General features: G+C 36.3%; 1 long non-coding RNA gene and 1 other non-coding gene across 2 annotated transcripts in view; both read right to left on the bottom strand.

Moving 5' to 3' along the window:
- LOC110348609 (uncharacterized) overlaps nt 1–21,589 on the bottom strand; it is a 42,560-nt gene that overhangs the window by 1,597 nt on the left and 19,374 nt on the right. The window lies entirely within an intron of this gene.
- Nucleotides 20,035–20,141, bottom strand: LOC147830366 (U6 spliceosomal RNA). Its single transcript, XR_015439418.1, has one exon. It is a non-coding gene; the product is annotated as a U6 spliceosomal RNA (small nuclear RNA).

The raw sequence follows: 21,589 nt of genomic DNA, 5'->3' as shown, positions 1-21,589 counted from the left end.
TTAAAGAGGTAATCTGAATGGAAATGCATTCTACATTATAACACACAGGACACAGAGATTAAATAGGCTCTTTTTAGAACTTTAGAAACAAATATATTTAAATATATATGTGTGTATTCTAAAATAAATATCTAAAATATTTATTTATATCAAAAAAGTATTATGTCTAAAAATCTCCAATGAAAAGAACTTCCAATTTGTGTTGTCATGTATACTTGAAATTGCTGATTGATTGTGCAATGTAATCTTTGAATAGTCTCACTTAGAGTAAGTGTTCCATTAAAAAAAAATTTCCTTTTGTTTTTTACTTTAAGAATTTAATCATTTATAATTTATGTATTCTAAAAAGCATTTTAATAGAATATCTGGTTTTATGGAATTAATTTTTTATTTAACACAAATTGAATCTTATCTAATCTCAAGAAGAATTATCTACCTGCAATTTAACCCTTGAATTAAAATTCAACTAGCTGTGAATCTGTAGATGCCTAGTAAAAGAGCAGTGAAGGGCAGTGCTATCATGTGGTGAGTACCATGTAGTGTTTACCACTAGCAGATCAAGAGATGGGATGAGCATATTAGGCTGCAGACAGCCATTACATCTCTGTTAAGTATCACCACTATAACAATACTATTAAGTAACACCAAGTGTGCTTGAGCTGAAATATTCTAAGTATACCTAGAGTCAACCTTACAGTAAAATATATTTTTAAGTTTTTATTTAAGTGTGGCTCACTTCCTATCTAAACATAAAGCAAATGCAATTTTCAGCAATCTTCTTTTCCCTAATTTAAATTTCATTGTTAATCAGGTGAAAGTCATTCTTAGCACAAAAGAAAGAGCCTGCAGCCAGGTAGTCATGCATAAACACTGCATGATCTTACTGATAAATGGAATCTAAAACAGTTACACTGTCAGGCATGGTGATGCCTGTAATTCTCATTTAAGCCGCTATTTAATAGAATCCACAGTGATTTCATCCAATCTTGATGTTCTGCTGTATTCTAAGAATGAATGATTTCAAGTCCCAGAGCCAATGATTCCTAGCTTGAGATAAAAACTTACTTGGAGATCTTGGATTTTACAGAGCACCGATCCAAAGTTTGCAGATAAAGTACTATACGGACAGTTGGAGAGAACAAGTAAGCTGGGCCAGGGGTCATCTGATTAAATCTGATTGCATGTCACATGACCATAAAAGAAGGAAAATGGTTTGCAACTAAAATCAGGATGCACGAAGCTCACTTTATGTTCACACTTTTGTGTATAATATTTAATGTGTTTTTTGCTATCTTCTCCTTCCAAAGGGGTAAGGGACCTCTTTTTTATGAACCTGCTTAAAAATATATAAAAATCCAGGGCAGCCTTCTTGGTATAGGAGCTGCTTTAACACAACTGAATAGAGACTATAATTCCAGTGGAAATTCTGCACTTAAGTAAATTTGAAATTTCTGTTCCAGCTATATGTAAAGTGAAATAAATTCTCTCTTATGTATTATAGTCCTCCCAAATGTTGGTAAAGCTGAAAAAATTTAAATAATACTGTTCTCTCCTTGGACTGGATTTATATTTGAACACTTAATTATCAGTAAAAAAGTCAAACTAAGAGAATTCTAAATCAAAACTTTTAAGAATGTTTGGAATTTTGAGGAGTATCCAAAATAAATACTACAACTGTAAGGAACTTACAGACTTCTCCAAAGGTGAATTAGCAATCTCTTAAAATAAGTTTGAAGGACAAATTTGATTTATTATGTGAATTTTTCATTTAGTTGAATGTTTAGCCAGTTGACAAATATGTGATGATTAATCTTATGTATCAGTTTCACTGATCCATGGGGTACCTAGATATTTAGTCAAACATTATTCTGGATGTGTATAGGGCCAAGGCTTTTGAAAAACATTTAAACTAACAGACTGAATAAAGCAGATTGCACTCCCTAAAACAGAAATAAACAAAAAGTTTACTTATTTCTTAAGTAAAAGGGAGCTCCCCCACACCCACCTGAATCCCTTAAGACAAGACAGATATTTTTTCCTATTTGGACTTGGACTGAAACATCATCTCTATTGGGTCTTGAGTTTGCAAACTGCATATTTAGGAACTTCTCAGCCTACATAACCATGTGAGGCAATTCCTCTAGAGAGCCCTTAATAATACAAACTGGGACTCCAATGATAATGACGAATAAAGATATTGGAATAATGCTCAGGAGATCTAACCCAAAGCCTTTCCTGTTTCAGCACTTAACCTATTTCTTGAATGCATGGGTACATGAATGCATGAATAAATGAACAATTAGATGCAAAAATAAAAAAATATTAAAGTCATAAAGCAGTTTCTAAGAATAAAACTCTGTGATACTTCAGTCAATTATGTCTGAGAGTTTTTCAAAACCAGCTGCTTAGGTGACTAGCTGCTTTCCTGCATGAAGAAAAGAAGTACAAAATAACCCAGAAAGGCATCTGGAAAAAATAGTGGGTTGGCTATACCCAAGTGGATACATCCAGTTGAAAACTGATCGGTACAGACTATATCACAGATTGTGTCAATTAAGAGTAGCCAGAGTGCTCCTACAAAGAATGAGTCCCAAAGCTTATTATTCTGCACCTTGCTAGGCAATTCACATTCTCTCTACTTCACAGAAACCAGAGATGGCTTGCTGTACTCTTGATCCAATCCCCTCTCCTGTGATAGACAACCTATCTCTTCAAATCTTAGAGACTGAACCAAGAAATTAAAAACACACGTGAATGCTTACCATTTGCATCATGCTAGAAATGTGGAGAAATTTATATTCCTTGCTTGAAAACTTAAACATCAAGTGAGAAATTCATGAATTTTTATCATAAACCTTTTTATGAGTCTATACTGGTTGAAAGTATCAGCCCTTTACATCTACATCCACATATTCAAGCAATCAATGAGCAAAAATATTTTTTAAAGTTTGTATCTGTACTTAAAATGTACAGACATTTTTCTTGTCACTATTCCTTCAACAATATAGTATAATAACTCTTTGTACAGCAATGAGTATTATAAATAATGTAGAGATTATTTAAAATATATAGGAGGATATGCACAGGATAAATGCAAATACTACACCATTTTATATAAGGGGCTTGAAAATCCACATACCGGAAGTCACCAGTCTCACTGAAAACACTGAATCAGCCTGTGCCCCAGCAGCAATCCACTGGACCCCCCCTCCTTTGGCCTCTTCTCTATACAGCCACCTGGTTCCACACTACAAAGATGGAGAGGACACCCAACCACCAGACCACTGTACTAGAGCTAATCAAGTTCTCAGCATTTAAAGAATTCCTGCCCAGAGGTAGGGGCTTCTGAGCCATTGTCCCACTGCTCCTGGCCCAGAGGAAGGGGCTTCCAGGCCACCATTCCTACCACTGCTCCCGGCCCCTGGCCCACCTCTCCCAGCTCAGAGCAGGTGAGCCGCACAGGCACCAACAGCACTCCCCCGCCCCCACAGTCAAAATGAGGAAACACGTAAATAAGTCTCAAAACCAGACTTCCAGATCACCTACAGCAACCCCAAAGGGAAATGAGATGGAACACTCTGATACTCAACTATCTGGACCCACTGAACTGGCAATAAAAGGGGATCTGGAAAAAATGAAATCAGAAATAATTTCTCATATAAGAGGAGAAAGTGTACTCCTAGTGAAGACATGATTAATAAATCTAGAGAGAAGCTGAGGAACATGATGGAATCCCAATATAGGAAACAAATGGAATCCATAAAACAGATGCAAATAGATTTCCAGGACATGAAAAACTCCATTGAAAGTCTGCACAGAAGAATGAGCCAATGTGGGGACAGAATTTCAGATATAGAAGATAAGATTACAATTAATGACCAGGAAAACAAAAATTGTTTCAAAATTACAAGGGAACATGAGAAATCAATCCAGCAGCTCCTAGACGATGCAAAGAAGAAAAACATAAGACTGATCAGAGTCAATGAAGACACAGGAGAGAGTGCAGACGACATTAAAAAAAAAAAAACTCTTTGCAGAAGTAATGGCAGAAAACTTCCCAAGCAAGGGAAAAGAACTTAACATACAGATAAGTGAGGCATATAGGACTCCAAATAGCCTTGATCAAAAACAAATCTACACATAGGTATATAATTGTTAAGATTCCAGAAACTCAACAGAAGAACAAAGTTCTCCAAGCAGTTAGAGAAAAGAAACAAATCACATAAAAAGGAAAGTCATCAGAATCACTGCAGACTTCTCAACACAAATCATCAAGGCAAGAAGAGCTTGGAGTGACATATTCCAAGCCCTAAAAGAAAACAGCCTCCAACCCAGGTTGATGTATCCTGCAAAACTATCTTTCAAAATTGATGGAGAAATAAGATACTTTCATGACAAAGAGCACCTTAGGAACTTCATGCAAACCAAACCAGCACTCCAAAGAATTTTACACAATATCCTAGGAACAGATATTGAGGATCACAACCCCTGGAAGCAAAGCAGAATGAACCCATCTGGCATGACAAGAAATTAAATGTAAAGGGTGAGAACCCAACAAAAAGAAAAAGTCATGGCAATGATAAATCAATACGTTTCAGTTATAACCATCAATGTTAATGGTCTCAATTCACCAATCAAAAGAAATAGACTGGCAGAATGGGTCAAGAAGCAAAATCCAACAATATGCTGTATACAAGAAACACACTTAATTCAAAAGGAAACTCATAGACTGAAAGTGAAAGGGTGGAAAACAATACTGCATGCAACAGGAACCCAAAAAAAAGCAGGAGTAGCTATCCTCTTTGCAGATCAAGTAGATTTCAAACCAACACTGATTAAGAGAGATGAAGAAGGACACTACATCCTTGTAAGGGGAACAATCAAAGAGGAAGAGATGATAATCATAAATATCTATGCACCAAACACTAGTGCACCCAACTATATAAAACAAATACTAATGGACATGAAAAGTCATATATGCATTAATATAATTGTAGTGGGGGACCTCAACACCCCACTGTCACGAATAGATAGATCAACTAGACTAAAAATAAGCAATGAAATACTAGAACTCAATTGAAATCTTGAACAAATGAACTTAACAGATGTTTACAGAGTCTTCCACTCCACAAAATCAGAATATGCATTCTTCTCAGCTGCACATGGGTCTTTCTCCAAAACAGATCACATATGCACACATAGAACATGTTTAAGTAAGTCCAAAGGAATTGAAGTTATCCCCTGTATATTATCAGACCATAGTGTGATGAAATTGGAGATCCATAGCAAGAGAAACTGGAAAAACTTCAAAAACAAATGGAAATTGAACAACACACTTCTGAATAACCAATGGATCAAAGAGGAAATTAAAGAAGAAATCAGACAGTTCCTTCAATTAAATGACAATGATAATACAACATATCAGAATCTATGGGACACAATGAAAGCAGACTTATGAGGGAAATTCATAGCAGTGAATACACATATTAGGAAAACAGAGCAAGCCCAATTAAACAACAGGTGATGCTGCACCTCAAGCTTCTAGAAAAAGAAGAGCAGGACAACCCCAAAGCTCATACAAGGGAGGAAATTATAAAGATCAGAGGAGAAATCAATGCAATGGAGACTAAGAGAGTGATACAAAAAATCAATGAAGCCAAGAGTTGGTTCTTCGAAAGAATCAACGAAATTGACAAACCCTTAGCCAACCTTATCAGAAAAAGGATAGAAAAGGCCCAAATCCATGCAATTAGGAATGAAAAGGGTGAAATGACAACAGACCCAGCAGAAATCCAGAGGATCATCAATACCTACTTCCAGAAACTATATGCCAATAAGATGGAAAACACAGAAGAAATGGACAGATTCCTAGACACATATGAATTACCAAAGTTGAATGAAGAAGACCTAAAAATTCAAAACAACCCAATATCAACCAATGAAATTGAAAATGTAATTAAAAACTTATCAACTAAGAAAAGCCCGGGCCCTGACGGCTTCACTGCTGAATTCTACAAGACATTTAGAGAGGAACTACTGCCACTACTCTTTAAACTCTTCAATGAAATTGAAAGGGAATTAATACTCCCAAATTCATTCCTGGAAGCAAGCATTACCTTGATCCCCAAAGCAGAGAAAGACCCAACCGAAAAGGAGAACTATAGGCCAATCTCACTAATGAACATAGATACAAAAATCCTTAATAAGATACTGGCAAATAGAATGCACAAGATCATCAAAAAGATCATATATCCTGATCAAGTGGGATTCATCCCAGGGATGCAGGGATGGTTCAACATACACAAATCAATCAATGTAATACACTATATCAATAGAGCCAAGGACAAAAACCATATGATTATCTCCATAGATGTAGAAAAAGCATTTGACAAAATCCAACATGCATTTATGATAAAAATCCTACAAAAAATTGGAATAGATGGCCTCTACCTCAAATTGATAGAAGCCATCTATGAAAAACCAACAGCCAATATCATACTAAATGGTCAAAAACTGAAATCCTTCACACTAAAATCAGGAACAAGACAAGGATGTCCATTGTCACCACTCTTGTTCAATATAGTTTTGGAAACACTAGCCACAGCAATTAGACAAGAGAAAGAAATAAAAGGAATAAAGATAGGAAATGAAGAAGTCAAATTGTCATTATTTGCAGATGACATGATACTCTATATAGAAGACCCCAAGAACTCCACCAAAAGTCTTCTAGACTTAATAACCAAATTCAGTCAAGTAGCTGGTTACAAGGTCAACACACAAAAATCAATAGCTTTCCTCTACACCAATGACAGACTCACTGAGAGAGAAATAGGGCCAATAATTCCTTTCACAATAACATCCAAAAAACTGAAATACCTAGGAATCAACCTAACAAAAGAAATCAAAGACCTCTTCTCTGAAAACTATGGCACTCTGAAAAGAGAGATTGAAGAGGATATCAGAAAATGGACAGACATCCCCTGCTCCTGGCTAGGAAGGATTAATAGAGTGAAAATGGCCATACTTCCTAAACTGCTATATAGATTTAATGCAATTCCAATTGAGATCCCAGCAGCATACTTCATAGACCTCGAGAAAACAATCCACAAATTCATTTGGAACAAGAAGAGACCCGGAATAGCAAAAGCAATCCTAGGTAACAGAGACATGGCAGGGGGTATCACAATCTCCAACCTGCAACTATACTACAAAGCTACTGTGATAAAAACAGCATGGTACTGGCAAAGAAACAGACCTGAGGACCAGTGGAACAGATTAGAAGATGCAGAAACAATGCAAGACACACTCAGCCATCTTATCTTCCATAAAGAAGCCAAACACCCTCACTGGAGGAAAGATAGCCTCTTTAATAAATGGTGCTGGAAAAATTGAGTTTCAACTTGCCAAAGATTAAAACTAGACCTATATCTCTCACCATGCACTAAACTAAAATCAAAATCAAAATGGATTAAAGATCTAAATATGAAAATAGAAACTCTGAACCAGTTGGAACAGAGGTTAGGTAGAACTCTTGAAGATATTGGTGTAGGAAAAGATTTTATGAACAAAACCTCAGTTGCCCATGAACTAGCACAAACAATCAACAAGTGGGATCTCTTCATATTAAAAAGCTTCTGCACAGCAAGAGAAACCACCAGCAGTGTGAAGACACAACCCACAATGTGGGAAAAAATCTTCACCTGCTGTCCCTCAGACAAAGGTCTACTATCTTGAATCTATAAAGAACTTAAAAAGATCAGACCTCCCAAATTTAAAGACCCAATCCAAAAATGGGCATCTGAAATGAAAAGATATTTCTCAGATGAAGAAGTAGAAATAGCAAATAAATACATGAAAAAATGTTCAACATCACTGGTCATTCGAGAGATGCAAATGAAAACAACACTGAGATTCCACTTCACTCCAGAAAGAATGGCTGCTATCATGAAATCAACCAATAACAAATGCTGGTGGGGCTGTGGGGAAAGAAGAACACTGCTCCACTGCTGGTGGGAGTGTAGACTGGTGCAACCACTGTGGAAATCAGTATGGAGATACCTCAAAGAACTAGGACTGGAAGTCCCATTTGACCCCGCTATTCCACTGCTGGAGATCTTCCCCAAAGAATTAAAAGAATCATACTACAGTGATATATGTGCACCCATGTTCATAGCAGCACAGTTTGTGATAGCTAAAACTTGGAAACAGCCCAAATGCTCATTAACTGGAGATTGGATAAAGAAAATGTGGTTTTTGTACAAAATAGAGTACTACTCAGCCATAAAAAATGAGAAATTCGAGACATTTATAGCTAAGTGGATGCACATTGAGGTGATACTCTTAAGTGAAATAAATAGGACACACATGTATAAATACTGAATAGTTTCTCTGGTGTGATAAACTGAAAGTGTAAATAAGGACTAAATGTATGATAGGTAATGTGAAATAGGAAGAAAAGGGGCAAAGGGGAAGGAGGTGGGAGGGGTAGGGGAAAGGAAAGAAGGGAATGGAATTAATAAAAGAAAATGCAAAAATAGGAACAAAATCTTTGTAAATAGGGAGGACTGGAGGGGTTGAAGGGAGGGCTGGGCAAGGGTGAAAAAGATGAACCAAGAGAGATTATGTAAAGGTGCAAATTTCCAATGATGAATGTCATTATATCCTATACCTAAAATGTACCAATGATTAAAATGAATAATCGATAATGCAAAATAGGAAGAAAAGGTCCAACGGAGTAGGGGTAGTGGGAGGGGCAGGGGAAAGGAAAAGAAGGAAAAGGAAAAATGATGAGAAATGGAAAAAATGGAAATACAGTGTTTGTAAATAGGGAAGGTTGGAGGGGGTGAAGGGAGGGCTAGGAATGGGAAAAAAATAATAACCAAGATGCGTCATGTAAAGGTACAAGTTCCCAATGAGAAATGTAATTGTGTTGTATACCTAAAATGTACCAATAAAAGAATTTAAGAGAAAAAAAAAAGAAAACCCACAGTATCCATGGGGGTATTCGAACCAATAGGTCATGAATATTCAAGAATGACTTGTCCATGAAAAATTATCTTAACAGTTTTCAAAAGTTATTAAGCTATAAATCTATGTCTAGTAATTTCATATTTCTTTTCATAATTAATCTTTAAAATAATACTTTAAGAACGATATTTTCTTCATAATAAACATATCCAGGTGGGTTTAGTGATTTGCCCACATTCAGATTTAATGAGTGCCACGGACATATTCATACTGGTCTCTCTGACACCTAACATTTAAACTACCTCATTCTGACTTTAAACACAATTGTATGTAAGGCTGCAGTCAAAGTTCCGTCCAAAAGCTGCAATGATTGTGATCATTGCGAAAGCTACTGCAAGCATCCAAACAACTAACACCTACTGAGAGGCTATCTGGACTGAGCAGATTGCAATTCGGCATCACCTGGAATTTTCCAGTGTTTCTAATGAAAACCCCAACATCTGAGATTCCTGCTCTGGGATACTTGGTGAATGATCCTAACTGCAGAACCCATTGAGGCACATGAAGAGGCAAAATTCCTGAGGCCTCCCTCATTGTATACATCATGTGTCTGAGTCCTGAGGAAAAGAGAAAAAGGAAATCCTAAACTTTTAAAATGTTTGTCTACTTGAATTACTTCACTCTTGTTGCTAGGAGTCATACCACTTTATTATTTACTGCTCCAGAAACAAAAACAGGCCCTCATCTATATCTGGGATGGCTCCAAGCTGTATGCACATGTGCACACGCATGCACACATACACACATACAAATCAACAATTACATGCATTGCTCAATGTTTTCATTACTTCATCATCTAAGTGTGAAATTTTCAACTTGAGGACACTTCAAGCAGTTACTGATTTCTGAGTCTTTCTTAGCAAAACACAATGAAATAAACCATAGCTTCCTGCCCTGACACTTTGCCACATGGTTATTGGTAGAGTGTCTCACCACAAAATGCCAGATGGCTCCAGTATTCAAGAATAACATCACACACACTCTGAATATAGGTATTTTTAACAATATTTCTGCTGCTAACATGAGTGATAGGAAATCCTAATAGCAACTTCTCAGTTTTTTCAACTCGCACAGATCATAGGCCTCTTGAGGAGCTCTTCCAGAATGGTTGTACTCATCTTAACTATGAATGCTTCTGTGTATTATTATTGGAGGTTTACATCCAAAGCCTAAGATCAAGTATTTATTTAGACATTTAGAAAAGCAATACTGAATATTTATGTTTCAAGTCGTCACTTTGTCAGTCTCCAATTATACTGTGTTGCATCACTGAAAATGTTGATGCTACAATATCCTACAGATTATCGCTGGGAGTGCTATCGTAAGCTCAGTGTAGAGAGCACGACTAGTAGTGAAATTACCTGGGGAATAAAAGCAATTATAAACCCATACATCACTCTTTAAATTAGAAACTCTGCTTCCAAATGGAACTTATCTTGATATGTTATTCAATACACATAACACAGACTAGGGATTTATCTCCATAAAAGCGCTGACATTGGAAGTCTACCAACCTGCTTACTTTTATATTGAGACTATATAAAGAAATATAGGCATTGTATGTTTACTACAAACCTGCCAGAAGTGATTTATAACCTTGGGAAGTAACCAAGAAACCTTGGGCAAGAATCAATATTGAATCTTCAGCACTCTTCCAAGGGAAGAAACCTGGGATTGAGGTAATCTCCTTTGTAAAATTAACTGCAAGATCCATACCATCTCAATATGCTGCCATCATAACTTCAGGATTATGATTTCCAGATACTAACATTTTCCCAACTAGTCTGAATTTTCATCAGTTGACCTAGAAGAATTGGCACAGAAATTTTTCCATGCAATAGAGAATGAAGATGTACATGATTAAAAATATGCTGAAGAATATTTCAGGAGAATAATCAAATTTAAATGATTAATGTGGGGTCTTTATTCTTTTATATTTTGTGTAGGAAATTATAAGATCATTCAGTGTATTATCATTATTACCAAATGTTGAAATATAAATAGATTTTTGCCCAAATTTTCCACTTTCTCTTCCACATCCTCAATTAACTTGGGCAATTATTCCATTCTGAGTTATTTCCTGAAGATGTTGGTATAATAGGGTGGGGTGAAAAAAGACAAAGCTTCCTTTAAGTCTCTGATTTATATGCTTTTAATATTGAGGAGCAAAAATGAATCTGGGGAAAATGACCAAGACATATACAGGGAGAGATTTTCCTTGAACACTAGAAAAATATTAGGTTGGGGGAAGCAGAAGAAAGAAAAAAATATGGTGGTGAAGACAGAGAGAAAAAATTGACTCTACTTTCCAGAGCAAATTTTAGTGATGGGGCAAAGCCCAATGTGGTTTAGGAGACAGAAGCCAAATTTAGATATTTGCCCCTCTTCTTAGATCATAAACCAAAGAAGTGATAAAGCCATACATTAGACATCAGGGCAAATTGGGTCATAGATATGTTCAGAGACTGTCTCTTTCTAGGAATCAGAATAGAAGCAATAAAATAACAGTGCAGATCTCAAGCTTGCTGTGGAAGTAGCAAAGAGGTCCAGTGGACCTGGAGCCTTAGGTAGATGAGAACAAGAGTCGTCTCAACAGTGTAATGCCTGGATCAGTGAGCACAGGCCAAGTGATATGGTACTAATGGCTGCTCAGCAGTTACCTGTGTGGACAGAGGACTCAAGGACTAGATGACAACACCTTCAATTCCATAAATCTCTCACAACCTAAGGGAAAAAGAGTTTTAGCATCTGATATCCTGGGGGAATGGAAGAGTCAAAGAAAGTCTAGATGAAGTATAGCAAACTAAAGTTATGTTTCTTACACACTTGGTTTGCTTTGTACTGAAAGTTGCACCTGTCATAATAGGTAATATAATTAACATTTATATTATGACTTACAGTTTATAAATTAGCTTAAAAACAGCTAATCTCCAAGATTTTCCTAGTATTGCATCATGAAAGCAGTGAAACTTTACTTCATGATCTGTAGACCCATCTAATTTGTGTCACATGTTCTTCTAGTTTCATATGTTTTATCACAGTGTCTGTTTTACTTCCCTTTTATTCTACCCAGTTTTGATGAACAGTAACTATGTGCAAAGCAACTATGTGACAGAATAATAGTCTCTCTGTTCTTCAAAGTCCATGTTTGATTAAGTTTTTATATGAACTATCATTTATGGTGCATTGACTATATTACAAACATTACAAGACTCTCTTTGTCACAAAGGAAAAAAATCAGGTTCAGCAGAATGATCCTCTTTCTACAGACAGAAATCATAGGCATGGGAAGGACAAGTAACTTACTCAAAGTCCAGTTGCTTCAAAGTAAAGGAAACATGCCTCAAAACTTTTCCATCTCTAATCCTCCAGCCCAAATTGATCTCTGGGTGGTAACCTTGTGAGTGTCTCATCTTTTCTGTGCAATTGTCAACTCAATGCATACAACTTACTTTTATCTCTTTTTCTAGGCTGTTATTATAAGATGACTTTCCCTAGTCATTACTTACATATTAAATTTGCTTTTCAAACCAAACTGGAAGTATTGAAAGGTGATAGAAGTGGAGCTGTTTGGGGGAAACCCTTTTATTTTAATTCTTTTCCCAAAAGAGTTGTTTAAACTGTGCTGTTTGCCACAGTATCTCTTTGCTTTAAAAAAAAATACCTTCCTTATTTCTCTTCCCTTCTAGCTGCTTAGCCTACTCTTCTTCTTCCTTCTATAAACAAGATTTTTTTAAGTGACTGAGATCTCTATATTCACTAGCTCGCCCATTCACTAGCTCACTTCCTGTGCACTCTCTCTTTCTTTGCAATCTGGCTTCTACTCCCACCAAGCCACCAGGGGGGTCTTGGCAGTGTCACCAATGAACTCTTTGTTGCTAAACTCATTGAACGCTTTTTGCCTTTGTCTAATTAGTCATTGTAGAACAAAATTTAGCTAAGTAGGAAGAGTGGTTGTCTGTCTTGTACACTTTTTCCAGAAGCAAAAACTATTATTGAGGCAATGGCATGAACCCCCAGGGCAATAAGGCCTAACCAGAAAATAAACCCTAATAAGATTTTTCAGGATGCTCATAATATAAGCCACACCCAAAAAATAAGCCCTGGTTAAAATGGTCAACCAGATAGATGCGTTTAGTATGTCCGTTGCAACATGCAATGGCCATATTGAATTATAAAATAATAGTATTATCTTATTAAATATAAATAAATAATATTATTGCCATTAATATTTAAAATAAATGACAACATAAAGTATAATTATTTGTAAATACCCAAGCAGTCACCTTTGTATGAGAGGTAAACACCTATGTAAACAGATGAACTCAAGACTTACTGCAGAATGAGCAATCGGAGCGCAGATACAGCATATGAGTAACATGCACACTTAACCTGATAACAAATGGATGTGGTTGTGTCTAATATGAATCTTCATAACTCACTACATCATGTGTTGTAACAGATGGACTTAACACATTCATGTGAAATAAAGAAACGTGTTCTGAAATTTGGGGCCTATAATTTTTTGTCACTTGTGTGGACTGTCTTCTTAACTGTCATCACTTTTGTTGCCACTTCTCTCTTTAGGTCTTCAATTAACACTTGATTCAATTGAAACTTTGTGAAGCCTGGCCTGCGAGAGGTCATGACTTGAGTGAAGAATCCATGGGATAAAATCACTGACCACTGTGTTGCCAGTGCACTGCGAGCGGGCTACATGGGCAAGAAGTGCTCATTTAAGGAGAGCTAGCGCTGTTGGACATGGGAGATTGGGACCAACGGTTTCACAGAAAATAGAGTCGTGAGAAATTCAAGCTGGAATTGGGGGTTTGGAGAGTTATGATGATGTCCTAAAAGAAAATGTTAGGACTGTGCTTCAATAAATGTAGATTTTGGTACAGGAATAAGTGTAGATTTTTTTAACATGAATTGAATAAATGTAGATTATTCTACATGAATAAATGTAGATGTTGTACATGAGAAAAGCAAGCCCTATTGTACCTTTTGGAGCAAAAATTAATGTAAGAACCAGTTCCATGTGGGGAGAAATACAGTAGTAAACTTTCTGTCACTGTGACAAATATCTGAGATTAACCACTCATGGGACAAATGATTCATTTTGGCTCACAGTTTCAGAGGTTTCATCAGTGGTCAACTGATTTCATCACTTTAGGCTTGTGGCAAGGCAGAAACATCATGGCGAAAAGACATAGCAGAGGGAAGCTGTTCACCTCAAGTCATCCAGGAAGCAGAGCCTGACAAAAGTTATACCCTTCAAAGTTATGCCAGCAGTGACCTAGCCTCACCCCTAATAACCCCTTCAGTTAGGAACTCAACAACAGGTTAATATATCACTGAGGTTAGTGCCTCGCAATCAATCACCTCTCTGGCCGTCTCTCAATCCAATTAAGTTAATGATCAAGATGAACTATCACACAAGGTTGCATAATCAGTATAATTATTATAAAACAATGATGCAAAAAAATAGAGAAAACCAGGTAAATACCAGACAGAAACAGAAAGAAGACTGCTGAGGTTTTGCTTCTTTTTGAACAGCTTTTCCCCATTGCCTGATGATGGTAGCCACTGATAATTGAAGCCTCTCCATTGATGCAAAATCTTGGCCTCTTCTTCTTAAATACTCTGGCCTTGGACCCTGGAACGGTCTCCATCCCAAGTCTCACTCATGTACCACTTCTATTGCCTGGGTCTCCATTACCCGGCTAATTTCTGTCATGTTTCAAGTCTTCGTTTAAACATCTCTTCATCACAGAGGACGTCCATGAATCTTTAGGGTTAATTTAATTCCCATAGCTTTAAACAACTTAACAACCTCTTCTCTGGCACTCATTACTGTTGTAATTACTCCTTGAATGTCTGACTTTGCTGACTATTTGTGATCTTCAGGAAAGCAGATGGAGACCATCTGTCATCTTCAGTGATGTAGCCCTGGGGTCTAACAGTGTGTCTGCCACATTATAAGTATCTGATAACTGCTCCTTGAAATGTTAAACTGAATTGACATTTTCTTAAATCAGTGTTCCCATCACCTTTTAGATGGAGCATGTGTGATATTGGGAGTTCTAGTCAGTTTGCGTGTTTTTAGCAAAGTACCAGAAGATGGGGTGGCTTAAACAATAAACATTTACTTCTCATAGTTCTGGTACCGAGAAATATGCTATTAGGGTCCTATCTTGGTGGGTTCTGATGAGTGACTCTTAGCTGCATACTGCCAGATTCTTCTTGTATTCTCACATATAGAAAGCAAGCAAGCAAGCTGTTTGACCATTTCTTATTATCATATTGAGGAGGGCTCTACCCTCACTGACCTCTCTGCCTACCCAAGACCTCTCCTCCAAGTACCATCATACTGGGGATTTGTGAGTTACACAACTTTCAGTTCATAATAGGGAGCATTGAAGAAACAGAGTAATTAGGATAATGCATGCCTGGAAGTTCTGTCAATATGGAGTAGTTGGGAAAGCACAATATTTGATCTACACAACAAAAAAAGCTTTTAAAACCCACGTATGTGTTGATCAAAGAGTACAAAAATTCTGTTAGATTGGAAAAATAAGTTTTAGTTGTCTGTTCCTCAGAAAGTTGACTATAATATAATTCATTTTACATTTCAAAATTGCTAAAAGAATATATTTCAAGTGTTTTAAACACAGAAAGATATTCAATATGTGAATTGATGGATTTGTTACTTTCACTTAATAATTCTACAATGTAAACATATATCAAAACTCCACACTGTATATCATAAATATGTAATATATGCCAGCTAATATTTGTTAATTAAAAATAAAATTCAAAGAATAAAATGTTCAAATGGGAAGGGGAACAAGGGAGGAGGTGGGGGAAGAGAGGAAGAGAAAAGGAATAAAAAAGAGTAGAAAGAAAAATGGAAATAAAGCTTTTGTAAATGAAGAAGGAAAGAAGGGTTGAGGGGAGGGAAAAAGGGAAAAAAGAATCAAGACATATCATGTACAGATACAAATTCCCTATGATGAATGTGATCATTATGTGTATCAAAAGTGTACCAATAAAATTAATTTTTAAAATAAAATAAAATATTTTTAAATTAAGATGGTAAAAAGACAATTGTACTATGAAAGGGCTATGTATTACAAAGTAGTACTCTTTGAATATTAAGTTTGAGTATGATCATTATACTGTGCAAATGAGAAGAATATTTTGTTCTTTTGAGATATGCATCTAAGCATATGGGTTTGTGTCATATGTAAAATGAAAGCAACAAATCCTCAAATAATTTTTTAAAACACATATGTGTTAAGTAAATAAACCCATCAAATTAAAGGAATATTGGAAAAGAATTGCTTCCTAAGACAAAGCTAGAACATAGAGGATCAATTGAGCTCAAAATGAAGAAGGACTTCCCAACAACTGAGGCTAAGAAAACAGAAGCCTGTCTCAAAGTGGGAACAATTCCCTCCCTCTGCCCTCGGCCAGGAAGACAAGACCTTGAGAAGGGATTTCCTTACTGTATAGCCAGGTAGATGAACCCAAAGTTCATCCCACACTTTCACGTTCCCTTTGTAAGTGAAGAAGAACTAATATATCATCCCTGTTTCCCTTAAACTATTCCAAGTTCAAATCTATTGCACAAAGAGAAGAGGTAGAAATAAACTCTTCAGAGAAGAACTGTGTTAATTCATACTGCTGTCATGGGTCTTTATCCTGCATGTACCTGAGACTTATTCTAACATACAATGAACTTCTTTGATGTTTAATTTGTTTTCAGCTCAGGGAGATTTGTTTGGTTAGTTGGTTTTCTGATTGGTTGGTTAGTTGGTTGATTTGGATTTTTTGTTTTGTTTTTTATTTTGTATTTATATCTCTGGATATATAATCCATGCAGGAACTTACTGTACTTTGTTTGCTCTTTTTTCTGAATTCCTGAGCCCTGGTTTTGGACACAGCTAGAAGAAATTGCTCAACAAACATGCAAATAATGATTGCTTATTGTTGGTATATAATCTTATTATTCAACAATTCCATAAGCATTTGTATAGCTGTTCAAAACTTCCAGGCAGTTCACATCCCTTGAGACATGGTTTGTGGTAGCAAGATGTAGCTCGTTAAAGACAGTTTAGAGGCAGAAAATTATTTTTGAAAGAAAATCATAAAGCCATAATATTAGTATAATTTATATTAGGGCTCTGGGGTTAAACACACTTTCTGTATTAGTAACCATTCTATTTGACATTCTTCCTGTTTGGCTTTCCTTGCCTGTAAATACCAGGAAAAAACAGTAATTCTGATGAATATTGAAGGATCTGCAATTAAAAATAATTATACAAGCAGTTTTACAATAAAACACAGCATTTAAATTGAGATTTTTTTCATATATTTTATTATTCCCAACTTTATTTAGTCTTTCTCCACTATTCAGCAATATAGCACACACCCACATCCATGTGCACACACACAGAATTTTTTCTTTTGAGGAGATAGCTCTTTTGTAAAGTTAAAATAAACCTATTTAAAAACAAAATCACTAGATGATAAGTTTAGATTTGACAGGAATAAATATGCCAAATTATAGCATAATTAAAATTGTTTGTATCCCATTTAATACTCATTCTACAGAGATTATAGAGAATTACTATTCAATTTTTTAACAGAGTGCAGAGATAGACTAGGTGCTGGGAAAGATGCTAAGGAAATATATGAAAATCCACAGACCTTGCAGTGCAGAGGAGGTGGAATGGAGGTGCAGGTCGGGACATGGTAGAAACCTAGGCAGGAGACGTAGGATGCTTAGGTAGCCAGATATCCCTGTAGTGGCTGAGGATTGGCCACAAGCAGGTAACCAGCCAGTAAGTAAGTCTGGTCAGATTCCCGAGATGACCCCAAAGCCTCTTTAGAAAGGGTGCTAGTCCAAAGAGCCCAAAGTCTTAATAATTCTTCCCTGAAACACATGATGAAATTTGAGTGCCATTGTGGCACTATGAGAGGTGGGGCCTTTCAGAGGTGACTGATCATGAAGGGATGAATGTCTTCCTCTCAGCAGTGAGCTTGCTGTCACAGAGTGAGTTTTTAAAGCTGTCCCCCAACACGGCTTGCTTATGTCTTCCAAGCATGCCTACTTGCCCTTCTGCTTTTCCTTCATGTTATGATGCAGCCTGAGGCCCTCGTCAGAAGACCAGAAAATGCCAACACCTTGCTCTCGGACTTCCCAGCCTCCATAACCATTAACCAAAATATATTTCTTCCCTTGTAAATTTCTCCTGTTAAATATTCTATTTTACCAACAGAAACTAAAACAATCTGCTACATATTTGTGGAAACCAGAAATGAAGTCACTTTCACATCATTATAATTAATAATTTAAAATAAAAATCAGAGAAACCGGGCATGGTAGTGCACATCTGTGATACCAGCACTAGGGAGGCTGAGGCAGGAGGATCAACACAAGTTCAAGGCCAGCCTGGGCTACATTGTGAGTTCAGGGCCAGACTGAACTATAAAGCAAGACACTACCTCAAAAAAAAAAAAAAAAAAAAAAATGTCAGGGCCGGGGATTTAGCTCAGTGGTTTCGCTGCCTGCTCCACAAGCGCAAGGACCTGAGTTCGATCCCTGCTACCAAAAAAAAAAAAAATGGCAGTTTTGTACGTGTACCTGAAAAAGCTAGAAAGAAGATTCGAATGTTTTCATCACAAAGAAGTGAGAATTGTTTGAAGAAATAGATATGTTTAACTTAATCATACATGTATACATGTATCAAAGTAGCATGTGGTACTCCACTAATGTATACAATGTTATGTTTTTATGTATTAATTTTAAGAATAAATTTAATTTAAAAATCAGAAAAAGTTTTTTGTGGGAAATTGATTTTTCTATAAGAAAACAAATTGTTAATTCAAATTCCATTGTGACAGGAATAGTTTCAAATATGCTATTATCTTTCCACTCACCCTTTGGCTACTCTATTTTTTTCATTTGGGGAAAGTATTTGGATAGAGGTTATTCAAACTGCTTTAAAACATATGAGGGAGTTATTCTGATCTAATTCACTGACCTAATATTATAAATAATCATTAATTCCACTGAATGCTTTCTGGCAGCAGTATGATAACCTTCATAGCTGGTGAAAGAAAACACAAAAATAAAGTCTAAATAATAAATTGATTGGGTTAAAAGTATGTAATCGGAACCTATTCCTGCCCATATATGTAACAATTTTGTGGCGATGGGTAAGGGGATCTGGAGATGGAGCAGAACAGGAGGAGGAGGGAAAGGGGAAGTAAAAAGAATCAAGACCCAGCATGTATGAGTGCCAACACTCCGCAATGAATATATTCATATGTAACACAAACCTACACTATAATTTTTTAAATAACCACAGAGCTTTGAGCAGAGAATATAAAAACAGCTATAGAATGTTTAAATTATTGTAGAAAAGTTTTACCCCACCAATTCCTTTTTCCTATTTCCTTGTAGACATTTTTTGTTTAGTATTATTTTAGGCTAAATTTCATGTTTTAACTACAGGTAAGTATTATTTACTGAAAACTTTTTCCTCCCTTTAACTTCTCTCTCTCTCTCTCTCTCTCTCTCTCATACATACGCAGCACAATTTTCTCATAGACTCTATGATCACTGAACCATGAAACATTTGTTCTTTGTCACTTCTCTTTTTCACTTTTTAGAAAAAGAATATGATAATTGTTTCTACGTAAGAAAGCCGGTGGAAATTTGGAGTAAATTTCTAGATGACTGTGCAAACTAGACACTTTTTTCAAAAGGACCAAGAAAACTGAACCATGTGTCAGTTTTATAGTATTAATTGTTCAAATTTTACCTTCATCATGCTTATGCCAGAGACAGTTGTGAACCAAAAGCATTTATAACCTTTCTTTTCAATTATATTAAGCATACTTTTTTCAAATGTTCCTCAACAGCTTAAGCAACTTTTTATTACTATTTTATCAGAGCCTCAGGTTCCCTACCAGTGAAGATTAGGAAAAAGAAGAGTCAAAAATGTGGAACGCTTCACGAATTTGCATGTCATCCTTGCGCGGGGGCCATGCTGATCTTCTCTGTATCATTCCAATTTTAGTATATGTGCTGCCGAAGCGAGCACTAAACATTTTATTGTGGAGATACTGGGAAAAAACCAAAACTTTCTGCTTGTTGAACTCAATTCCTTCTCCCAAAGAATTACTTTATATTTGCACCTAAGGTAATGAGCTCCTTTGATCCAAATGACACACAGAAAAAAAGATGCAATTTCTCCAAAGAGCTAAATATTTTTTCAGACCTTTACTGGGTTCTCCCATTTCTATTTAGAAAGTCACTAAAGTACAGTAACAAGGTTTCAAATAAAGAAATTTCCTTCCAATTGTAAATTGTACTGGGTCAGAGAAACCTAGAGGACTGATGTGGATTGGAACACATCCTACAAGGTTATCACTCATATACAGTTTCCAGTCAGAATAACATGGATTGTCTGTGTCCTAAGAAAATGCCATAAAAAGTCCTTTTCCTTTCTGCCTTTTGTATCCCAAGCTTCAAAGAAGCAGCCTGCTTCATTTCCCTAACCTGCTACATTTCCATAACCTAACTCTAAAAGGAGTCACCGTTCTATTATTTATTTTGTGTTTACTTATAAACCATGAAAGATTTTTTTATCAGAAAAAGGACACTAATCTGTGAAAATACACAGAGTGTAAACAAAAAGGAGGGGGAAGAGAAATGAGACAGAATAGAAGAAAATTACAACTAGAATTAAAATGTCTTCTGGAAAATAATGGGCCTATCAATAAAACCACTGGTAAGACAAGTCTATGAGTTGAGAGGGCAAGCCATTAGGGGCAATGATCATAACACTAGACTCGAAATAAGACAGTGAAATAGAGTCATTCCTACTTTCTCTTGAGTCTCTCATTCTCTGAATCTCAGCTACCACTTAAACATATGTCACAGCATCAGTAAACATAGTCTTATCAGCAGACACTGCACTCACAACTGGAACTCATGGTGCCATTTACCCCTCCTCCCAGAAGACTTGGGCTACTTAGAGTCAGTTTCAGACTATCCAGATTCTACTGATTTATCCTGAATTTCTTAATGTTTCCTGGAAGGAGTAGAGACAAAAGAGAAAATATGATGGTTTAAAAGCCAGAAACATTTTCAAAAGACTGCAACATCCATGGATCCCACAATCTCCAAAACATAAAGCCTACTTCTTACAATTCCAACAAATGGCTTCCATCTTAGAATAAGGCCTGAGTGAGAGTGGTTAACAAAAACTTAGCAAAGATCAGGAATGTAACATCACACAGGTGGCACCAATCATTGGAAACTTGTGATGCAGTTGGCATTTAACATATCAGTTTGATGCAGTGAAGGAGTGAATTAATGAAAGCATGGTAATGGCACATCAAATAAAGCTAACTCCTAGGACAGAAGTATGCCCTTTGGAGGACTTCCTTTTGTAGAGATTGACATAAAATATTGATACTGTTGACTTCTCTCAGTTGTAACTCAGCTTTATTTGACCCTCATCTCTCCCCGGCAAAACTCCTGCCA

This window comes from Heterocephalus glaber, unplaced genomic scaffold (genome assembly GCF_053883595.1).
Source record: "Heterocephalus glaber isolate CG9 unplaced genomic scaffold, H.glaber_assembly_v1.0 deba00000122, whole genome shotgun sequence".
Taxonomy (NCBI): Eukaryota; Metazoa; Chordata; class Mammalia; order Rodentia; family Bathyergidae; genus Heterocephalus; species Heterocephalus glaber.
Note: the sequence above shows the minus strand (reverse complement) of the source record. Positions and strands in the feature narration are given on the sequence as shown.